Here is a 21,369-nt window from a genome sequence, read left to right as displayed (position 1 = left end):
AAAAACCCTTAATCTGGAAAGACAGAAAAATTGCTATCGTTAGACTGATTTATCAGATCTCAGTAGCAAAGCAAATGTAGGCCTGGTCAGTACCAGGGTGGGAGACCTCCAGGGAAAATCAGGTTAGTGTATACTATATGTATATTTATATATTTAGCAGTATATTGAACACTACCCTGCACATTTTGATAGAAACAGATAAAACCATGCATGCATGGTGCATGATTTTGAGCTTTATGGGGTCTGAAAGAGGTATAAAAGGTATAAGACATGTTTTGTTGCTTTTAGTGATATTTTATCGTATCTGGAGTCCTAACCAGTTTTATTTTGCCTTCCAAAAAAAAGATCGCTCACAGGAATTTGAATGTTAAAGCTAATCCACTAAACCAATTGCTGTTTCCAATAGTTTGTCCATGTTGTCTTTGTTCCTTTCAAAATGATTTATTTTGTTAAATGAAAAATGTAAGATTTTCCAAGGAGTTTCAACCACTGATTTTAAGGTAAGATGAGGTGGGGGGGGTATATTTTTTCTGTGTCTTATTCGTATAGTTATGTTTGAAACAGATTTTTTGTGAAGGTTTTTTTATTTTTCTGATGAAATTCAGAAAACAAAACTGGGGGAATTAATAATTTAGTATTTCTTCTAGGTAATCTAGCACCTCCAAGCCAAGAAAGCTGCAGTGTCAGCGAAATGTTAGACTGTCCCCTAGGTGGCAGTGTTGTTCTTAGAAATTGCTTCAATACCCCAAACCCCTGTAAAATCCGTATTGAACTGTTCTACTAACAGAAAAGCATCAGTAATCCCAGCGCCTGATTTAAGTAAAATATCACATCAGTACAGGCAGTGTGGTGACAATTGTAAACAATCTTAGAAAAAAATGTTACTTATGCTGCAATATGAGATAGGAGATTCAAAACTTTTAATGCAGACTTTTGTGTTTTTGGGGTGAAGTTGGAGTGCAGGTATATGGAAAATCTCAACATTTCTATTTCAATATGATTAACATTTTATGTTGATTAGGCCATATGTCGTGCAATTGCGTAGGTTTTCAGATCTAACATTTTTGGTAGAAATAGCTATGGTATTTTCTAATGCTCTCTTTGTGCCACTGCAAATTGCAATCATCTTCTCCAATAGCAGCTGCTAAAAGCCCACAGGACTACCTCTTGCCTGTGAGACAACTACAAGTGCTTGTGGTTTGCAGGCAGCATACTCATTAGAGCTGTAAAAAATCAGCAGCTATGTATGAATCCAGTTATCTTGTCCTGTAGAGCACAGTTCCTCAGTTTACATGCATTTTGCATCTTTGTGCTCACAAAGGACAAGCAATGTTTTTTTCTTTGCGATTGTAAGTTGTGAGAATAAGATTCAGGAAAAAAATGCTGCTTTGTCAATACAGAATGAAAATAGTTTTGCATGAGAAGGTGGTTTAGGTCTGCAGAATTCCAGTTTAACAAGTATATGAATACACCCCCCATTTCAATAATTTAAGAATGTTTAATGTGACTACACCTGTACACGAAGGACTGCGGTTTTCTATGAATCAAAGTACAATGCATTTATTATGGAAGTGTGCCAGTCATTTTTAATGAAAGCCACTTCTGATGATTGGTCACTTAATTGTACTTAAATGTGATTTGATTTACAAAAGGTGCAGTTCAGTGGTATTTATAGAAGAAGCTCGTCTCTTATGGAAAAATATAAAAAATCATTTTTTTCTAATGTGTTTTCCCACAAAATGCGCTGTGTGCAAGCTGTTCAGAAAGACTGCCGCTAGCTTAATTTACCTTCTCTGCATGCCCTGCCTCTGTGTGTCCGTGGGTCTGAGACTGTCAGCTTTTCCGATGGTGGTAGAATACTCACAGTAAGGAAGCCCAGCACTTTAATGAGTTTTCAGAGTGATAAATTAAATTAACCCCTTTGACAGAAAATCTAATGGAGTCGCCAAGTTTAAAGCCTTGACACAAAAGCTCCATTGATTATTTCAAGTGCTGAAGATTTAAATATCTTGCATTTGCATGTGTAATTCATGTCGTAATTCATGCAACATTTTAAAACTGCAAGAATTATTTCATTTACCTGTTTTATAGTGGAATCTAATGGAAGGTTGTACTAGAACAAGGACTAATTTATATACTTCTTGTGAATGTAAAGGTATAATACGTGGATTTATCTGTCCTTTTGAAAGTATAATCATTTGTATGCAAGGAATATGGAACACCTTGGCAATACTTTCTGTGTATTGTCAAAGTAAAATGTCAAGCTAGTTGGAATCTGCAAAGATTAGTAGAGCATAATTTAACATCTGCAGTAGTTTCTTCTCCCTGAACTCAAAAAGCTTTTGTTTTTAAGACTACTGCACAAAATCCCCCCAAAAGTTCCTGCATAAATTTTTTTCCCCCTCAAACTCTTTTAAAAACAGACTAGCAGTGCAAAAGAAAGGTTTGATTGTTAAACATTTGCAGGTATATTGATGATTTAGGGATGTATATTACTGTTGTCCAAGGGCAATCATGCAGAGTTAAAATATGTAAATGGACAATATTTGTTTTTAGTTTATTGTAGTTTTATAGACTGTTTTTATTTTGCTTATTTAACAGCCTTTGTGATCCAAGCACTTGTAATTCTAGTTCAACTGTGCCGTGCCGCCATTTTGTCTTTATTCAAATTGATTAATATTATTTTGTAAAAATTGTTGAATTGTAAGCTTTCAGCCTTATAAAAGTCTTGCACTATGCAATTTGTTTACAGTTCAGTGGTAATTGTGAATGCAAGCTGTTTTGGATAAAGAGGTTAGCTAAATAATGTGCTTGAATTGACATGTTGACCGGATTGCTGATGGAGTTTTTGTGGGATTTGTGTACAAGCTTTGAACAAGGTTTTCATTACTCTAGAAGTTATGACGATATTAGCTGAACAACTGATCATTATATTGCAGTTTGTAAGTCTAATTTACCTGAACAGAAAACAAACACTTGGGCACATACAGTAGAACTAATTGAATTGGGAGGTTACTGGATCATTTTTTTTTATAAAGTTGTCGATCTTAAAGATCCTCACTGAGCTGTATAATCCACTTGGGTTTATTCATCTCACCCTGACAACCTATCATGCCAAAGTCTGAAATTAACTAAGATTCATCTATACAGTGCGGTGAAGAAATTGACAAGGTCAGTTTAAAATTAAGCCAATTTAACAAATATGGAAATGGGATTTTGCTTGGTGATGATAAGAAAACCGCACAGCATGTTAAATATGCATCTAATCATATGTAATATAGAAACGTCCTGGAACAAGTGACTAAGTATGAATCAATAAAGTTTTTGTAACCCTCACATTTGTGAGTGTTTCCAATCATAAATTGTGTAGCACATTTCCTTTTCAATAAAGCAGAAATAATATTATATTTTCACTTCTAGAACTGCAAAGTTTTCTCTTAATCATTAAGGTTTTATATATTTTTATACATTTTATTATATAATACCAATCAAATAATGAATACGTTTGTACAGAGAAAAAATAACTTTTATTTCCTGCACTTTTAATACAAAATGAAGGCATTTAATAACTTGGCCTTTTGAAATCTTCGTTTCATGAAGCACTTTATTACAGGAAATTTCACATGATTCGTCTATGACAAAGTACAATGAGGAGAATATAATATACCTAACGCTGAATTTAATATGGTTTTACATACCCACTTGTCAGGTCCGTTTATTTAAAAAAATAATTAAATATTTGTTTCCTAATAATTTAGAGCTATGAGAAGTTACAGTTTTATAATAATTTTCTCCAACAAAATCCCAGTATCAAAATAATTCCCTTAATTTAGATTTTGTGATAAATTGTAGTCACTTTTTTATTGATGCCTTCCTGATATTTGCTCTAATACTTTTTTTTATCATTTTGGGTTATGAAGGTCATTTGGTAAAGAACCAGGAGAGATTGAAAAACACTGTAATGATTCAGATCACATTATTTAAAAAGAGAAGCTGCATCAGTCCATACTTTAATACAGAAGAACTTTGATTTTATTCGTACTATAGTATACTTGCCTACTAAATAATGATGGAATAAACAGTATAATTAAGAATACTTTGAGACCTTTCATCAGAAAATGCTGCTAATTTAAATTGTCATGTTACAAATGTGATATGTGTCAAATACAAATCACAGTCCATATTTTTAGTAGCTCAATGATAGAGTATGTAAAGATACTCATTTCCAGTTGAGCAACCGATAAAGATAATTTTCTGTGCCACTACAGCTAAACCAATTACATCTACATTTAACAGACAGTTTAGAGAACAATAATTACTGAATAGGGTAGTAAAATAATTCAGGAAAATACACCTTAGGAGGTGGATGGATGACTGGGAATGGGCTGGGAGCATGCACTATTATCTGTCTTTCATCACACTGTCAGCCTCATCATCAACATCGAATCAAACCCACAAAATTAAAAATATATTCGCGTTTAATATTTTATGCTTCTTTAAGAGACCTCTTGGATAGGAGAATCCCCAGCAACAGAGACACCATACAGAGGTAAGTGCTCTTGCTGAACATGTGAAAACACATTTGCCCCCAAACTGTGGGCCTTGTGATGGAGGCCATGAGCGCTTCTAATGAACTGTATCTCCCAGTTTCATATCTGTTTAAAGTTTTAACAAGAAATACATGTTTAATGAGAAAGCTATAAGGGGTCAAGTCTCCTGAAATGTAAAAAAAAACCCAAACAAAACATGCTCATTTTTCATTCATTTCAGGAGGTATTCTTTGTTAAACAATAAAATATAAATTAAAAAAAATGTGCTATACTTGCCTAAACCTGCAGACCTGTTAAATAAATATCTGTGTTAAAGAAAATTAGTACGTGAAATACAAATCCAATATTATGCTGCTCAGTTCAAAGGGAGTTATTACTAAATTTTATGATTCTGCTCAAGCCTTCTATCTCTGTATAAGGTGGTCTACAGGGCTGAAAGAAAATATGTGATGTCATTTTATTTACCTAGGCTGCCAAAGCAGAAGATAAATATCTCTTACATTTTTTCTTTTATCAGGTAGGCCCATATTTACTGTAGGGTCATTTTACATTTTTAGGAACATCTGAGCTCTTCAGGGCATAGCAGAATTTAAAGCTCACAGTTCTGCTTTGGAGATATACAGTAGATACAGAAAAGGAACTCACTAAATGATTAACACTGGGAATCAAAGCCTTAATGTATTTAATCGGTTGTGATGTCTGTGAGCCGAAAACCTGCTCTGAAAAATTTCACTGCCATCACAGTTTATCAGATGCTTTAAAGAGCACAAGAAGAAGGTCTGCCTTTTTCAGCTGACAAAACATACAGTACTGTCATTGAAAGTTTAAATTAACTTACGGTTTGTTGTCTATTTTTCGGACAGTGTGGCAAGTTCTGGAAATAATAATGAACATGTTTTTCACCTTGAAATGCTGCTTAACATTATTCATCTCTCCTAAAACAGAAATACAAAATGGAATTATTTCATTACATTAAAGAAGAGTTTTGCCATCAGTTTATACAAATGTGAAATATTCATGTCCTACAGAGGCATTTAGGGAGTTTCAGAGTTAAAGTGTTTCAGAGTGATCATCCTTTTATCTGGATCATTAACTCTACAAATTGACTGAAAACTGAATATGTAGAAGAAATTATAGTAATCTATTGCACAGCATCACCTAAGAGAAACACAGGATGAAAGTAAATCAGTTATGAATTCTTGAAATACTTCTTCACAACTTGAGAAGAATGATGAACAGGGATTTGAGTAATTTTCCATTTAATGGAACTTCTTTAATTTTTGTTAAGCCTTAAACATAAAGCGCAACACTGGAAGAATGTTTTTCCTTTTTTTTCATATTCCCTAAATCCACACCAGCATTTAACATTTAATACAAAATGGTTTGGGAAAATTTACCTCACAGTAAGCTGTCCAAATATACAAGATCAAGTCTCTCTATCCAAATGTCATGTTTTTCATGACCGATTTAAATAATTGCGAAATGCATTATTTTCTAAACCTTAATCATAATAAGCCTATTTCTTACATTAGAACCCGCTGGGTGTCATTTCTATGTGTTTTTTACTACTCAGTGTTGGAAATTTTGGCAGTGGCTTTGCATGGCTCTTTTCCTCTGTTGAAAGAATTACATTCTGCAACAGCTGTCGATCCATTAACAGCGAGATGCGTGCTCTAAGTGTCACAGAAAAAGATCATGCCTTTAATAGCCGTTCTGCTTCCAGAATCATATTTTATTATAATTCCTGTGAGCAGCAATGCCCACATTACAAGCATTATAACACTCGTTGTACGGCACTTATTTAATTTATTCAACATTGTCATTTGGAAAACTTCATGGCATTTTTTAACTATGGTGGCATCACATCAAATTAATTTGTGGCAAGCCAGTGAAAGGCCTTTGTGCCAAGTGCCATTAAGCGGAGCTTTGCCACACAGTCTCAAGGGTGGTATCATTGCCCAGCTGTTGTGCTGTAGGTTGACACTCATCATAAGCTTAAGGCTAATTATTGAGTGCCTGTGCCAGGGGTATAACTGGTCTCGTTGGCCGAGTTTCTGTCAAAAATGTTCCTTAGCTCCCCATAAATTTGGAGATGGAGTTGACGTGGCCATTACTATGAGAATTCTCTTTATTTTAGTGGTTCGTATTCTCTTATGTTAAAAAAAGTACTTCAGTGAAATAGTTTATAGGCGGACATTGTTTTTACCAGTCCTTTCAACTGCAGCTCAGTTTTCAGTCAGAACTGGACAGGAGCAAACGGAGGTACAGTACAAGTGCAGTAGGCTGCAGACATTACACCTAAGCTCTTCTTTGTCTTGGTACTTACTGTATTCTGCTCACAATGGCTTGAGCCCTAGAGCCAGAGCTTATAATGGTTCCCATGGCATAAAGAGAACAAAGAGCATGTGATTTCACTGCCTGGATTGGATGCCAGTCCATCACAGGGCCCAATCCCTGCAAATACTGGTCCCTGTTCATACAGCTGGGTGAACTGGAGCAATAGGGGTAACGTCTCTTGCTGAAGTGGGGACTTGAGCTAACTCACCCACTACATTACACTGATTGGGAGGAACAAATATGCATAGATTTGAGAGATGCTTTAATATAGTTGTGAATTTGCAAGAAAAATGGTGACTGGCTGTCCTAGGAGATCATCTCAACATATCAGTGGTTCATCCATCACTGAGCTATGGAAATGCGGATGTGGAAAGTCATAGAGAAAGGGCACATTCTCTTACAGGCCAGACTGCAATTTCTTTCAGCTGCTTTACTGATAGAACAACATTTTGAAATATGTGCTTTGTGAAACAATTAGACGAATGCGTGACAGTAGTTTTATTGAAGGCTTGAATATGTAATTTATTACAAATGAGTTTTTCTCTTCTCTAGAAAATGCAATTAAAATTGTTTAGTTGCATTTCCAATTCCCAGGCACATACAAAAGAGAAAAGGTAAGCAAAATGTGACTTGCATAGGGAGTTCATTTTTGGGGTATCCAGAGACTGATTAAATCCTTGTGCAAAGCAATCCAATCAGTTAATACATGCAAAGGGGAGATTAGTCTCTCATATTTCCTGGTACTTCAACTTGGTTAGTTTGCAGTTACACGTTTCGTATTAGAAAAAAAATGCAGCAATTTTAAATGTTCAGAGGATTGACATTGAAAGAACCCCAAGCTGAAAGCAAAAATCTGAATTTTGATTCCTGGGAAGCTATTGCCGAGTCACTCTTTTCGATTGCATTTGTCTATAAGTTATGTGAACCTCCTTCATTACATCACAACCTGATGAGTAGAAAAATGTATTAAAAGATACATCCAATTGTACGATGGAACTGTCTGCACAAGCAGACAATAAACACTAATTATCATCTGTAAGTCTAAAAGCAAATCTAATATTTGTTTTATCTGAGCCTTTGATTACAAAAGAAGCAACCTCTACTATGTTTTAACCTGTTTTTCTGTGTTTCATGTTTTCTGACCAGCTCAAAGCTATCTCACTGTTATTTAAATAGCCGAAATGATTTATTTACTTTTCTCTGCTGTGTTCTAGACTAGGTGAACTCAATTTACAGTTTCATGAAACCAGATCCAAACCACTAAATTCACAGGGAATTAAAGCAGATCTATAATGGCAAATTTTAAGAATCACTTCTCCTCACAGTTCTTTGTTGCACTGTTGGTTTTTTACCAACTTTCCGTGTATAGTACATAGGAATGGTTGCAAAAGAGAGTTTGAAGATGATAGTAAAACAGGAGGCTTTGAATAAGAAAGGTTACAAACAAGAGGAAGCCATTCAGTCCATCTAGTCCATACGGTACTTACAGATTATTGATCCATGAATCTCATCCAGCTGTTTCCTGAAAGAAGCCAAATGATCATCTTCAACAACATGGCTGGGTAGCTTGTTCCACACTCCTACAACCCTTTGTGGGAAGAAATAAAAAAATGACTTTACACACAGATAGTGCTTACCTGTCTTTAGAACATCCTTCAGTCCCACAAACACAAACCTCCTCTTCTCCCAGTAGCTATCAGAATAATAAACTCAAACACAAACATCTTTGTAGCATCTTTGATGGTGTTTCGGAATATTTTGCAAAGACTGATTTAACTACCTACCTACTGTACCTTGTCAGGAGTAGAAATGTTTCTAGAGAAGACAAGAGCAATAACAAATGCTGTAACTGATTATTTTAGTAAATGCATTGTAAAATATGTTTTTTGGAGTCAATATAAAAAATATTCATAAACCACAAAAGACAGGAAAATTCAATTTTTTTTCAACACTTCTCACATCAAACAGTTAAGATACAAACAAGAACCTTAAGGTGCTGATGGCTGTTGGTAATCCGTCCAGTTTCCTCCTTGCTTCAGCAAAGGAATATGTTTTGTGCAGTTGAATTAAATGCATTTATCCACACATTTCAAAATAAAGTCCTATATGTATTCATCAGTCTTGAAAATGTCTGCAATTGATAGAAAGGTTTCATTGCTAGAGGCTGTGTGTTGGAAAAAGAAATCACAAATTACTTACAGTACAAATCTGCTACAATGAACCTTAATTCACCTTAGACACTTTTGTAGATTTAATGAAAAAAATTTTTTTTTGCATTTGAAAGATATTATGAATACTCACCCTGCTGACATAAATGACCTCTACAGCTCCAAGGAGTTTTGAAAGTAATTCCTTAATTTGTACCTTTATTGGAGTCCTGAGACTCATGTCACCAGCTACCCTGATTACACTCTCAATTCTACAGTGAAAAAAATTACCAGTGAGTTCAGGCAAACATGAAGTCACTAAAGCTACAGTAGCACATCTTTGGGGAACAGTAGGTTCTGGGACAGTAAATGTCAAAGGAAAGAGGCTGTGTACAGTAATTAAAATGTTTATGTGCATAATGCTTCTGTTCATAATGCTGAAATTTGCCGTTTGCATTTTTTCAACAGATAAATCATTCAAGTCATCATCTATAGGTGAAGGTGATGTTAATAGACAAAACAATGTATGCAATAAAGAATATTGATTTTTTTTAATTTGGAAGAAATGAAGCAGGGGTGATAAGAATGCAGCCCCATTCTAATGCTTTATATTTTCTGAATTACTCAGTGTTCTTTTTCTGAAGCAAATTTCAAGGAAATTGACAATCTAAAGTTTGAATAGTTCTTATTGCATCCTCCCAGGAGGATAAGGTATGTTACTTGACCCTGGTTAGGGCACATATTGATTTATTATTCAGACAGGACAGGGTGTAATATACCCCATTAATTACTGCTACAACTGTGATCTAATCTTCAGATTTTTAATCTTTTGTTTCTTTTGTAAAAATGTTAGAACTCAAAAATATGCCAGTTGATGATTAATATATCAGCTTTAGGGCTTCATTTGAGTTTACTTAATGCTTCTACTTTAAATAGAGGAAATTCAGAAAGAATCAATGTTAGTTTTTATGTGCTTGTAATAACCTTGAAACCATCAAGGCCTGATAAAAAAAGGAACTTTGTGCGATGTATGTTGTTTATCTCCTCCAATATGGGATGACCATTTTAGATTATCTTAAGGATAAGGCGGCTTATTTCACTGAGCCAAGAGAACAGTGAAGTCACCAATATAGTGATCAAACTATCATATCTTGATGGTGCATATGTTTCTGAGTTTATGAGAAAAATTGGGCTTGTTCTGACCTTATGGGAAAACCTTCTGAGCGTTGAAGAGTGGAAATTAGCAGTGTATTTTCTGTTCCCAGTTGGCAGGAGAGTCAGGGTCACTTTAGCACTTATCCGCTAAGACTGAGAACATAACAAGTCTGAGACACACACTAATGAGACACTGCAAATATGTGATGGACATACACAGTTCTTAAGCCATTCCAGGTTGGGTCCCTTCAAAGCCTTCCAACCATTGTGGCAACAACTTTGATTTAGTTACGTTTGGGTAACAATATATTAATGACAACGAAATGTTGTCATTAGCTTAGATAAGAGGTTCCCAGTCTTTTCCTTTCACCACAACATTTTTCACAAAAGCTAAGGTCAGTGGCCATGAACACCTCCCATCACAAATCGGAGTGAGAGCTTAATGAAAATAGCCCAGTGAGACAACTACGAGCAGGATGGCATAAACAGGATCGATAGCTCACTTGCCCTCTCTCCCTCCTCGGCAGTTTGTCTTATACCAATTGGTCAGGTGACTGAGGATTGCAGGTCATTTCCCACAGCCTTCTGGGGAATATAGTTTAGAGAAGAATTGCCTACCACCCTCCATTAAGCTCATTGCCTGAGAGGTGATGGACTGATGGTTAAACTAGAAAACATACCCTTGTAAGCACCAAAGTCCAAAGGGATTACTGAAAGGCTTTCTTTTCATGCATGTGCATGAATATATTTTTGAATACGCATGTAAATTTGGAGTTTACTTTTAAAGTTTTCTTTTATAAAACATATTTTAGGAGCTATGGGGAAGACACTGTGATTTTAGTTTTGGGTTAGATGATTATACATTTGTATGTATTATGAAATAAAATGTCTCTGAAGAAGCCATCAGTTCATCTTCTTTTTCTAAGCTTCCTACAGACGGTATGGTTTTGTTTGCGGCAGGTGAGAGAAAAACAGATAGGTGCTAGTTCTCTGTATCTTGATTCAAATGTTTCCAAAAGCTATTAAAGCAATCACTTCATCACTGCATCAGTTACGTTGACTTTCAGGCTGTTATGTTCTCAAGGGCACACAGATAACCTTCTTGGGCTGTCCTGAAGAGTGTATTAAGAAATATTAAAGCTGTCAGATTTCGGCAGTGTTTGATTTTGTTAAGGAACCAAGTTCAGCCACTTAACTCAGCTATATGATGCAAAAGGAAGGTTTGCAGGGATTCAAATGCATAATATTGTGAAAATTGTTCTGTATTTCTTTCAGTTTTCTATGTTTAAATGCTGCAAATGTATGGGTCATTAGGTCTATGTTCTAGGATAATTGCTGAATTAGAGTTCAGTTCTAACAAGATACAGTATATTTATTTAGATTAGTTCTCTAATCTTTTTACACTCTCTTTACAATCTGGACTAGAAAGGAAAAGCTTTAGATCATGAACTTTTTCTGGACTGAACTCAAAAAGTCCTCTTCACATACATGTGTATATAATAGCTTTGTCATCTTGACAAAGTATCTTAAAACATACTTTAAATCTCCAGTATATTAGTTTTTAGGATTTTGACTAACTGCTTTGCAGGCATACTGTAGCAAATCAACATAGTCATAGAGTATTTAGTGGGGCTGGTTACCTTAATTTGGCATATTACCTTCAATCTTCTTGTAAACACAGATCTCATTCACTTTCTTATTTTGACCTTGGAAGAAATAACAAATACAGAGTTAAGGACACTGGGAGGGACTGAGCTGGTAACAGTGGTGTTAGTGGAATGGGCAGCCAGTTATTGTAATGTAAACAAATTTAATAATCTTTTATGCAATTTAGAAATGTGTTTGATGTTATTTGATTACAGCATGCATGGCTAGTAAGACGTTAAAAAGATGAGTCGCATATCCTTGGGACAAGACACAGATATGGAAATAGTGGCCTCTGAAGGTAGGGCCTGCTGTGTTCAAGCATGCAGTTCACTTTTCATGACCAGTACATGCAGAGTCAAGAGAATTGTGCTGCAGTACTTGGGAGGGGGAATCTTTACATGCAGTGCTTAGAATTTTGCGGCATCATTCTGCATTAATGGTTTAATAGACAATAGAAACAGGAGCGGTAATCAGGCCTGTCCTAAGCTTCACCTGTTGTAAATGATCACCTTCCTTATGCAGGGCAGGTTCAGTCACTTCAATTGATTTGAAATATATTCCTGGATAATTCTAAGTATATAAATGTCTTTTCTGCCACCACAGCACCTCATTATTTTTAAGGAGAAGAAGTGGCTCGTGTGTCACTTCATAATTTGTTCTAAAATCTGGAGTCGCCAATTATGTTTTATTATCCACCCGCAGATCTGAAGCCATCAAATTGTTTAAGACTCAGCCTTACGGCAACACCAATGTCAGCGCTAACAGGGGAGGCAGTCACAGGACAAAGGGAAAAGCACTGGGAAAGTCACAGGACTCACTGGTTCACCTACACCTGCCCTAAACTAAAGTGGTGCCTCACCAATTGAGCACTGAAGTGTGAGGACTCCTGGTTGACATCTGGCTAGTGACATGACCCAGGCCTGGGCCACAGGGCTCAATCTGCTCTCCAAGTGAGCACTTGCACACATTTAAAGCCACTTGGGAATCCCTGTCAATTCACATTAAGGCATACATGCAAATGGCCATGGTTGAATAGTTTCAAATGCCTGAGGAGAAATCTGCAATTTTTAATAAACTAGAGGATACTGGTATTTATTAGTGGTTTTGTAGAAAAGTGATCATTATAAGCTATGGTGTGCATATGAAACTGGACATATAGAGTCCAAAAGGGCAGGAAAGCAGAGTACGAAAGACTAGGAGAGAGGTAGAATAAGATAAGACATGTCATGAGTTGAAAACGGATGGCAAGAGTTTAGAAATATTATTCGTGAAACAAAGAGATACCTTCAAGGAATTAAAAAAAATCAAAAATTCAATCTGGCCTTAATTTACAGAAAAATAAATTGAAAGAAAGCGCTTCCTAAAATGATAAAGCCAAGCGAAAATCGTAATGGACGATAAAATAATTAATAAAACGATCTTTTATTACAACAGAAAAGACAAAGTGTCTATGAGATAACAATGTGAAACCGTTAGATGATGGAAGGGAAATGTTTGTTTGTTTTAAATAAGTATTTCTCTCAGGTGTTTGCCAAAGAAGAAACTGACAATATCAGCCAGAGGGAAAAAAAACTTCATATTAAACCATATGAGCAAAGGAAGAGCAGAAGTATTATTGTACATGTACAAGAAGCACTTAAGATAAACATAGGGCCTGGTGTTGTTCAACTAATTCTAATTAAGATTAAGATTAAAAAAAAACTCTTCCAATAGCCATTCATGAATACTGCCCACCCATAAACAGAATCCCAAATCTAATCTAATTATAATCAAACAAGTGTAATTTTTACTGCAAGCTAGATTATGGATATGATCACTGTAACTAGAGGGTCGTTAATATGGCAAAGAGACTCAAGGGAATAGTCATAGAATGAGAAAAGGTAGACTCTAATTTGTTAGGGTTTTGAACAACCAACAGCAACCACAGGCACAAAATGGGTCACAGAAAATAACAGGGATGAAGAGGTCTAAGAAAATGTATGTGTAGTGTGAAAGAAAGTTAAATAAGTGCAAATGAGAGGAGACAAAAGAACTGTGATCTCTGACTTGTGTCCCCCCAAAGGGGACTGTCACAGTGACATTTAAAGACATTTAAATACAGAAGTTTCCATGTAAGTACCAAAAAAACTACAAGTGGATAATAGGAAACAGAGACTGAAGAAACTGAGAAACTATTTCTGGAAAAGAGGGTTTATATTCAAACATCACTGACACCTTCTAAGAAACGTGGAATAAAAATAAAAATGCAAACATTATATACAGTATAACAGCACCATTCTGCTCTGCAGAAAATTAATCCTGTTGAATATTTCTAAAAAAAAAAGAACTTTGATTTCTGTAATTTTAATTGCAGATAATGACAACATTTTCTGACAATGATTAATCATATTTTTCCATATTCTAAGAGAGAAAGAATGGGCAACACTGTGCAGGCTTGATTGATGTCAATGTTATTCTGAGAATAAATGCGGGAGACATTCTTTATACTTTATGAAACATTCGCATATCTGTCAAGCCCCCTATTTGTTTTTTAATGTGTGGACATTTTTCATATTGTTTGGCTTTGCCAAGAGCAGTATATCAGATCCTTTAATTTATTGTGATTTACAATGGCCTGACATTTCATCAGAACTATATGCAGTGACTAATAACTTAAGGGTAAGGTTAAGTTTTGTTCAAGCTATAAATCTAAAACGCAGACGATTTTGGTTGCTTGTCTTAAACTTTAAGTTAAAGCTCCTGCAGGATTATCACAGTTTATCTGTTCTAACCTTGAGCAGTGATTTCAGCTTCGTGACATTCGTGAACAGTCCTGCTGTTGACTATCTCTGTCTAGGTGCAAAGAAAATATTTTTGTCTCTTTAGACTTAAGATGTGTAAACAGATTTATTTAGAGAAATGTGAGATAATAAGAGTTACCTTTCAATTGAAATAACCTTTGCAGAAATCTGAAGAAGGTTTTTAGATGAGTGCATTATGTACTGCAATTTCATTGAAACTGTTTAGGAACAGTTTTCACCTCACCTCTTTTTCTCCTTGTGCTTTGTATTGTTTAAAATCGTGGTCTAATCAATTACAAGCCATTCTTTCATTCTAAAAAATATATTGTGAAAAGCATGTTTTACCCTGATAAGTCTACCAATTAAGAGGTTAATTGTAAGCAAAACTAGTTAATTTGGTGTGTTGAAACCCTGGCCTTACTTATTGATTAAGAGCAATTTGCATAATTTTCGTGGTCTGTAATTACAAGACAGCCTAATCCTCATGTCTTCTCTCTTTCGTATTTTTCTTGGAGGCCAGCCTCTATCAAAGACCACACAATAATAATGTCAACATATTTTTGAACAGCCCTCTTAAACCCTGAATTAGAGTTTTGTAGAAAACTTCTGCCTGCTACATTTTTAACTAATATTTTAAAGTGCATTTGTGTTCTATTTGATATTCCACTGAATCAGATATCCAGTTAACCTCTGTGAGTTACAAAAAGGGATGATACAATTGATTTAAAGTTATTTTGTTTGCCCTTTGGCTTGTATAACTTAATTTATTAGCCCTTGTTAAAATGATACTGAACATTTTCTAAGTCTTTCTTCTGCTGAATTTAACCAGGGTCATTGATAAAAATGTGTGAGTCTTACCCAGTAGGCTGATTTTAATAGTGGCATGTTTGTCTTTTGATACTGTATTGAAGTGGCAGCTATTTAATAGAAAGATGATATCTGAACTGTTTTTGTTTGAGTAAGAGAGACATTATTCTGAACAAGGAATGAAATATACTTGCCTATCTTCTCCCTATTCCTGTGTTCCTTTGGAGGTTTTGGGCATGTTGCAAACCATGTCCTGCTTCTGTTAGAATCTGAGTCTCATATGATGAACATCCACAGGAACAGGCTACAGCACCAGAGACAACAAAGCATCTCCAGACATGAAGCTCTAGGGACGCAAGTCCCAAGGAGTCCACCTGCAAATGCTAACCAAGGAGAGGAAGGTGAGAATAGGCTACGATCAAGCCTGGACACAGCCACCACTGACTCAGGAGGCACTGTACTGATTCTTTGTCCTTCTACTCTTTCCTCTCCTACCTTCTTTATCTACTTATCCATCCTTCTGTTCCTCCACTGCTCTGTTTCTACCTTTATGACTATTTGCCCTATTGAAATCTCTTTTCATGCCAAACTTGGGTCTAACTTGACTGTCTGACTATCTGGGAGAAGCTGTCAAATGGAGCTGTGGTTCTAATCAAATCAAAACATTGTGTCTCCGCCAAGCATGTCCTTACCTCCAAAATGGCACCAGTTACTTCAGAGGTTGAATGAACAGAATGCAAAACAAATTTTCTCATGAGAACATCAGCAACGTATTGGCATAGTATTTTACTCTAGCTGGCAAAAGAGCCCAACTAGAGTTTTGCCAGACTGATTGGTTATGCCAAAAAGCTTCAGTCAATTGCTAAATCTCTCATTTTACAATCCTGCCAGGAAATTGTCCATACTATTATAGGCACAGATGCATCAAAAACTGGGAAGAGTTCCACTTTCAAATAATACCATCAGAAGGTAAATTTCATGTCAGAGGACATGGAAGCAAAACTGATCCGGAAAATTCAAGTGTCAGGTTTTCACTGCAGATTGGTGAATCTACCGACATTGACAGTTATGTACAGCTGAGTTGTGCAGCTTGCTGAGGGGACAGATTAAAAGAGTCTTGTTTATTTTACAAGGAACATCCACAACAAATGGGAAGAAAAATAAGAGTGACTCAAAATAAATGGAGTTTCATGGCAGGACTACATACAGTAGGTACCATATGCGCTGAGGGTGTGGCAGCAGTGACAGGGAATGTGATTAACTTCATGTGCTAATCACAGCTGTAATTACAGAGGTCCAAAGTAACTTGCTACTTTCTTCATAGGGAGGGTCAATAGCTTTCCAGCTCAGTTATAATTCATGCTAAATGATGCTTTGGAAATTATCTGTTTTCTATATGAAGAAATAGGAATAGAATCAATCCTTTCTCCTTCATGCAGACATTCACTGGCTGTCAAAAGGCACAGTTCTGTGAATATGAACTGAAGGAAGAATTAAGATTGTTAATTAAGAATTCAGTTCAGTTTATGAACTGCTGAAAGAATTACAAAAATTCAAGCACAATGAAACGCAGCTGCTATTTTGTTGTAAGATATACAGTATACAAGCTGGAAAAAAAGTAGTCTAATTGGCTGATAATTTTGTGGACCTTAACGAACTGAATCACAAGGTTCAAGGACACAGTGAGAACATACTGACATGTACAGACAAGGTAAATAGGTTTGAAATAAATGTCAACTTTGGAGAGAAGATCTAGGGCATGGTTTACTCCCAATGTGCAAGTGAGTTCATAGCTCAAAACCAGATGTTGGGCTACTCTCAAGTGTGGAGCAATAATTGAGCTTAAGCTAAAAAAATAATTTAAAAATGATTCCAGGTCAGCTGGGACAGAGCACTTGGATTGGATTTGAAATCTATTTGCTGCAAATAGAAAAAATAATTCAGTGATTGCACCCTTGAGTCCTAATTCAGAGAAATCACAATGAATAAGCTTTAACTACAAGTCATCTACTGATCCACTGATCTCAAATCAAGCAATAAATGTTCTGCTGCCATTTTCAGCCACCTAATCACCTCTGTGATCTTAGTTTCTCATCCCTTCACTTATCAAGGATCAGAAGAAATCAGATTTAAAAAGCGTGGATCTGGAGTTTTCTGTTGCTCTTTCCAGCACTGAAACAAATATTATAGAGTTCACGGGTCATGATCATTCGTTAAGTTCCTATTTTTCATTGTAATTCTGGTCACAAAAGTAATGTCAAATATGTCTTATTAAAACTGTAGGCTAATCCTGTTTCAGTTTGAAATATTATGTCTTGAAATATTAGAGCTGCTTTTTAAAAGGATTTGACATGCAATGAAATGTATAGGGAAGTGTACTGTAAGCTGAAAAGTTTGAGACACACTGACTTACTGTTCTGTCTACAGCCACTACCCAGGTCCTCTTATCTCCTCTCATGACTTTCATATCATTTTGTGCCAGTACTGCATGTTTTCTTCTTTTTCTCTCCCACTTAGACTCACGTATCCTCCTGAAGCTCTGCCTGTATCAAAGCCATCTCTTCCTGGATGTACTCCCAACATCTCAAACTCAACTGATGTCAGCCATCTTTTTTTCCCCATCTTCTGCTTGCCCCTGTGGGGACCTCACCATCTCTTTTCCTCTTGATTCAGGCATGACCTTCTCCTCTTCCTCTACCAAGACCCACAGTTTCACTCTTGAGTCCTCCCTCCTTCTCCAGCTCAGCTCCCAATACTCTTCACTTCTCATGTGCTCTTGCTTCTTCTTTGCCTTCATTTGCAGAATCCGTACCAAGTATTTTACAAAACATCTAGCCCTGATACTCTCCCACCTAGATTATTACCTCCTTCTTGATTGGCATCCTGACTATTGCTATCCACTGCTCCAATTTTCCAAGAATTCTCCAACTCCTGTGGCAAAGCCTGCCTTGTTACACCCTGAACCACCTGGAGCACAGATCATTAGACTAAAAACTCAGTTGTCTAAATGCTGAGCAAGAAACACTTAATTAGGAAAATGAACACTGTTTTTTTATGTGTTTTGGAAATTAATTAGAAACAAACTGCCACCAAGTGCATTATACTCTCACGTAGATTGCTTTTCAGCCCTGCGGTAGATCGAGTTCCATGCAAATTGACTGTAGAGCGTAAAGCCTCAAAGGCAGTTCAAAAGCAGCTGGTCTTTTAACTCATTAGGGGGGCTCATCTGAGAGAGGAAGATGTTACCCCTGAGATCTCTCTGTGAGTAAAGGATATCCAACCCATGTTTGATGGATATCAAAGAGCTCCACAGTCTTTTGTTTTAGTTTGAAATAGATAAGCAATTTAGACACGCCTTTGGGATTGGAGCCAAGTGAAGTCAAGGTGAAATGTGGCCCTCTTTTCATTGATGAAATAAAGTATGTTTTTGACAGTAGTTCTGTGAATGATTAAGTTTCACAGTGAATATGTTTTATATTTGCTTCAAATAAAGGATTAAGCTGGTGTTCCAGTTTTATTTGCTAAGCATTTTTAGAAAAATGTATGATCATGAAATTCTGGAAAAGTGCTTGTGAAACTGATATCCTGCCATTTGGCTGCTGTGTCAAATATTGCCTACCATTTCCTAAACAGGAGCAACTACAAATAGAACCTTCTGTCCTTTCTGTTTTAGAAGCGAACCGTGTTAATTGTGCCCTAGGCCATTGTTCTGCAAAATTGCCAGCATTATGTATTGATATAGGAGGCAGAGAATGAAATGCTCTCACAGTAGAGTGCTCTGTGGAAGAGAAATAGCTGAGTGGGAGGGGGCTAAGCTTGTAAGCGCTGAGCTACCCTGACAGCTTTTCGGAGAAGCTATTAATTCTTCCCCCCAAAAAAGAAAACCTGATTACACCCTGTGCGTCTGATTATTCACTTCTGCTAATGTAACTACTTGATTATATACCTTTTGCTTTCGCCGATTTAATCACTGAGGAGCCCTCTGTTAAAGAGCTTTTAGCCATCTCCTTGGCAAATGACAGCTCCACAAACATTAGAAAGTTTTCACCAATGTTAGGGGAGCACAGATTTTACCACTTTGCTACATAGTGGAAAAATACAGTAGTTCTGTATTAAAAAAGGTGGCTCTGGGGAAAATTAGATCTTTTTGACAATAGTGCCAAAGCCTTGGCTATATATTTTATCATCTCAAACAACATCTCTCTGAGATGGCTGTGTACAACCCTGTAATAAAATCATATTTTCCAGAAGTCTTTGACGCCTCCACAATAAATAGTTTTCAATTCAGCCTGTACCAGGCCAATATATATGATATGGTGGTTGAGTATCTCAACTGAGAGAAGAAATTGTCCTTAAGCATTCCTTGCTTGTGTTTTGCTCCAATAGTTTCAAGGCAGGAGAGCACTTATATGCTGCACATGGAGCACTAAACCTTCCCTTGCTGTGGATCTGCGCTGGATGCAAAGACCTGTGTGAATTATTATGGATATTATACCTTGATTTAAACCTTGTTTAGCTGTGCTATCGATTTTCACTTAGAGGCTCTGAAAGCAGCTGCCACCTTACATTGCTGCTGAAAATTGTAAGTCAAATTTAATATACATGCAGCGGGTAAAAATGACCTTTATTAGAGGAACATAAGTATGCTGTGGAAATCCATCCTTGTAATGTTAAATACTAACTGCACAGCCTTACCAGAATAAATTAGACTCTAGCCTTAATAACTGTGTTGGGGATGTCATTTATTGTATGCAGCCTTACCAGGAATAAAACTGACACCATTAATAACTATGCCAGAGTCTTGCTGCATGAAGCACTGAATTAAACAGGCATTTGTAACAATATACACCAGGAATCTCATTTGCAATATGCAGCTGTATTAAATTCAAATAAAATAGCATAAGTGACCTTCATCATCACCTTCCTCTGCTCTATGCTTTGTTTAGAGCAAGTTAGAACAGGGTTTGTGTTGTTCAAGACAATGCTGTTTTTGTGAATTCATTCGATTTGAAATCTTTCTGGCAGTGAGGGAGACGGTATGTGTCTCTTTTCTTAATATGTGTTTTGATCTCAAGCCTATCCTTGTGTCTGCTAAAGTTCTCAACTCGTTGAACTGCTTTTTGTAATTCATTCGATAATCTCTTCCATACCTTATTTTATATTCAGTGGTCATTGTAAAAATGTAGACATGACTTCACAATTTGTACAAATGTAAGGCATCAGCATCTGAAAGAGATTCTAAAATTGGAACAGTATTAACACGTAATTTACTAAGTCAAATAACCACCTTATGATATTTTTACTAATAGTAAAAGCAGATAATGTCTTCTGTGGGACATTCCTAAATCTTTGAGATGTTGAAAGTCTGTATTGCTAATAATCTAACAGAGATACATTTCAAGCAACTTAACCAAATTATTTTTAAGGGTAGATATGTAATAATTTCACACAGCCCCTTTGTCTTCAGACATGAGCAACGGTTTTTATAACCATCTGTGATCTTATGTAAATCTTGTGAGAATTACATCTTAATATATTCAGTGTCACTTTGAAGGTGCTCGGAGAGCTAGAATCTCACCATTTAAGCTGTCCCACAGATAATCAAAAAACGGTTTGCAAGCTGTATATGGAACCTTTTCTGAAGGGTCTTCTGAGCAGATCTAACAGGATGCCTCTACCATTTATGCATAGAAATTCTGGGGAATTTATAATCTGGACAGTATTTAATGTGGTGAAGTTTTTCCTTGGCCTACATCACTGCATCTGTATGTACCTCTGAAAGAACATTAATCTGCAAAACCTGGTTTGGTTAATTAAAAGAAAATATGACTTTGGAGATATTTCTAATTTGTTTAAGGTATTTAAGATGGATTAATCACAGTCCAAAATGGGTTTCACATTGTATTTAGTGAATTAAAATTAAAAGGTAAACATTCTTATAGCCAA

Source organism: Lepisosteus oculatus, chromosome 9, assembly GCF_040954835.1.
Source record: "Lepisosteus oculatus isolate fLepOcu1 chromosome 9, fLepOcu1.hap2, whole genome shotgun sequence".
Classification (NCBI taxonomy): domain Eukaryota; kingdom Metazoa; phylum Chordata; class Actinopteri; order Semionotiformes; family Lepisosteidae; genus Lepisosteus; species Lepisosteus oculatus.
The sequence above is the reverse complement of the archived record's forward strand: the minus strand, read 5'-3'. Positions refer to the sequence as shown.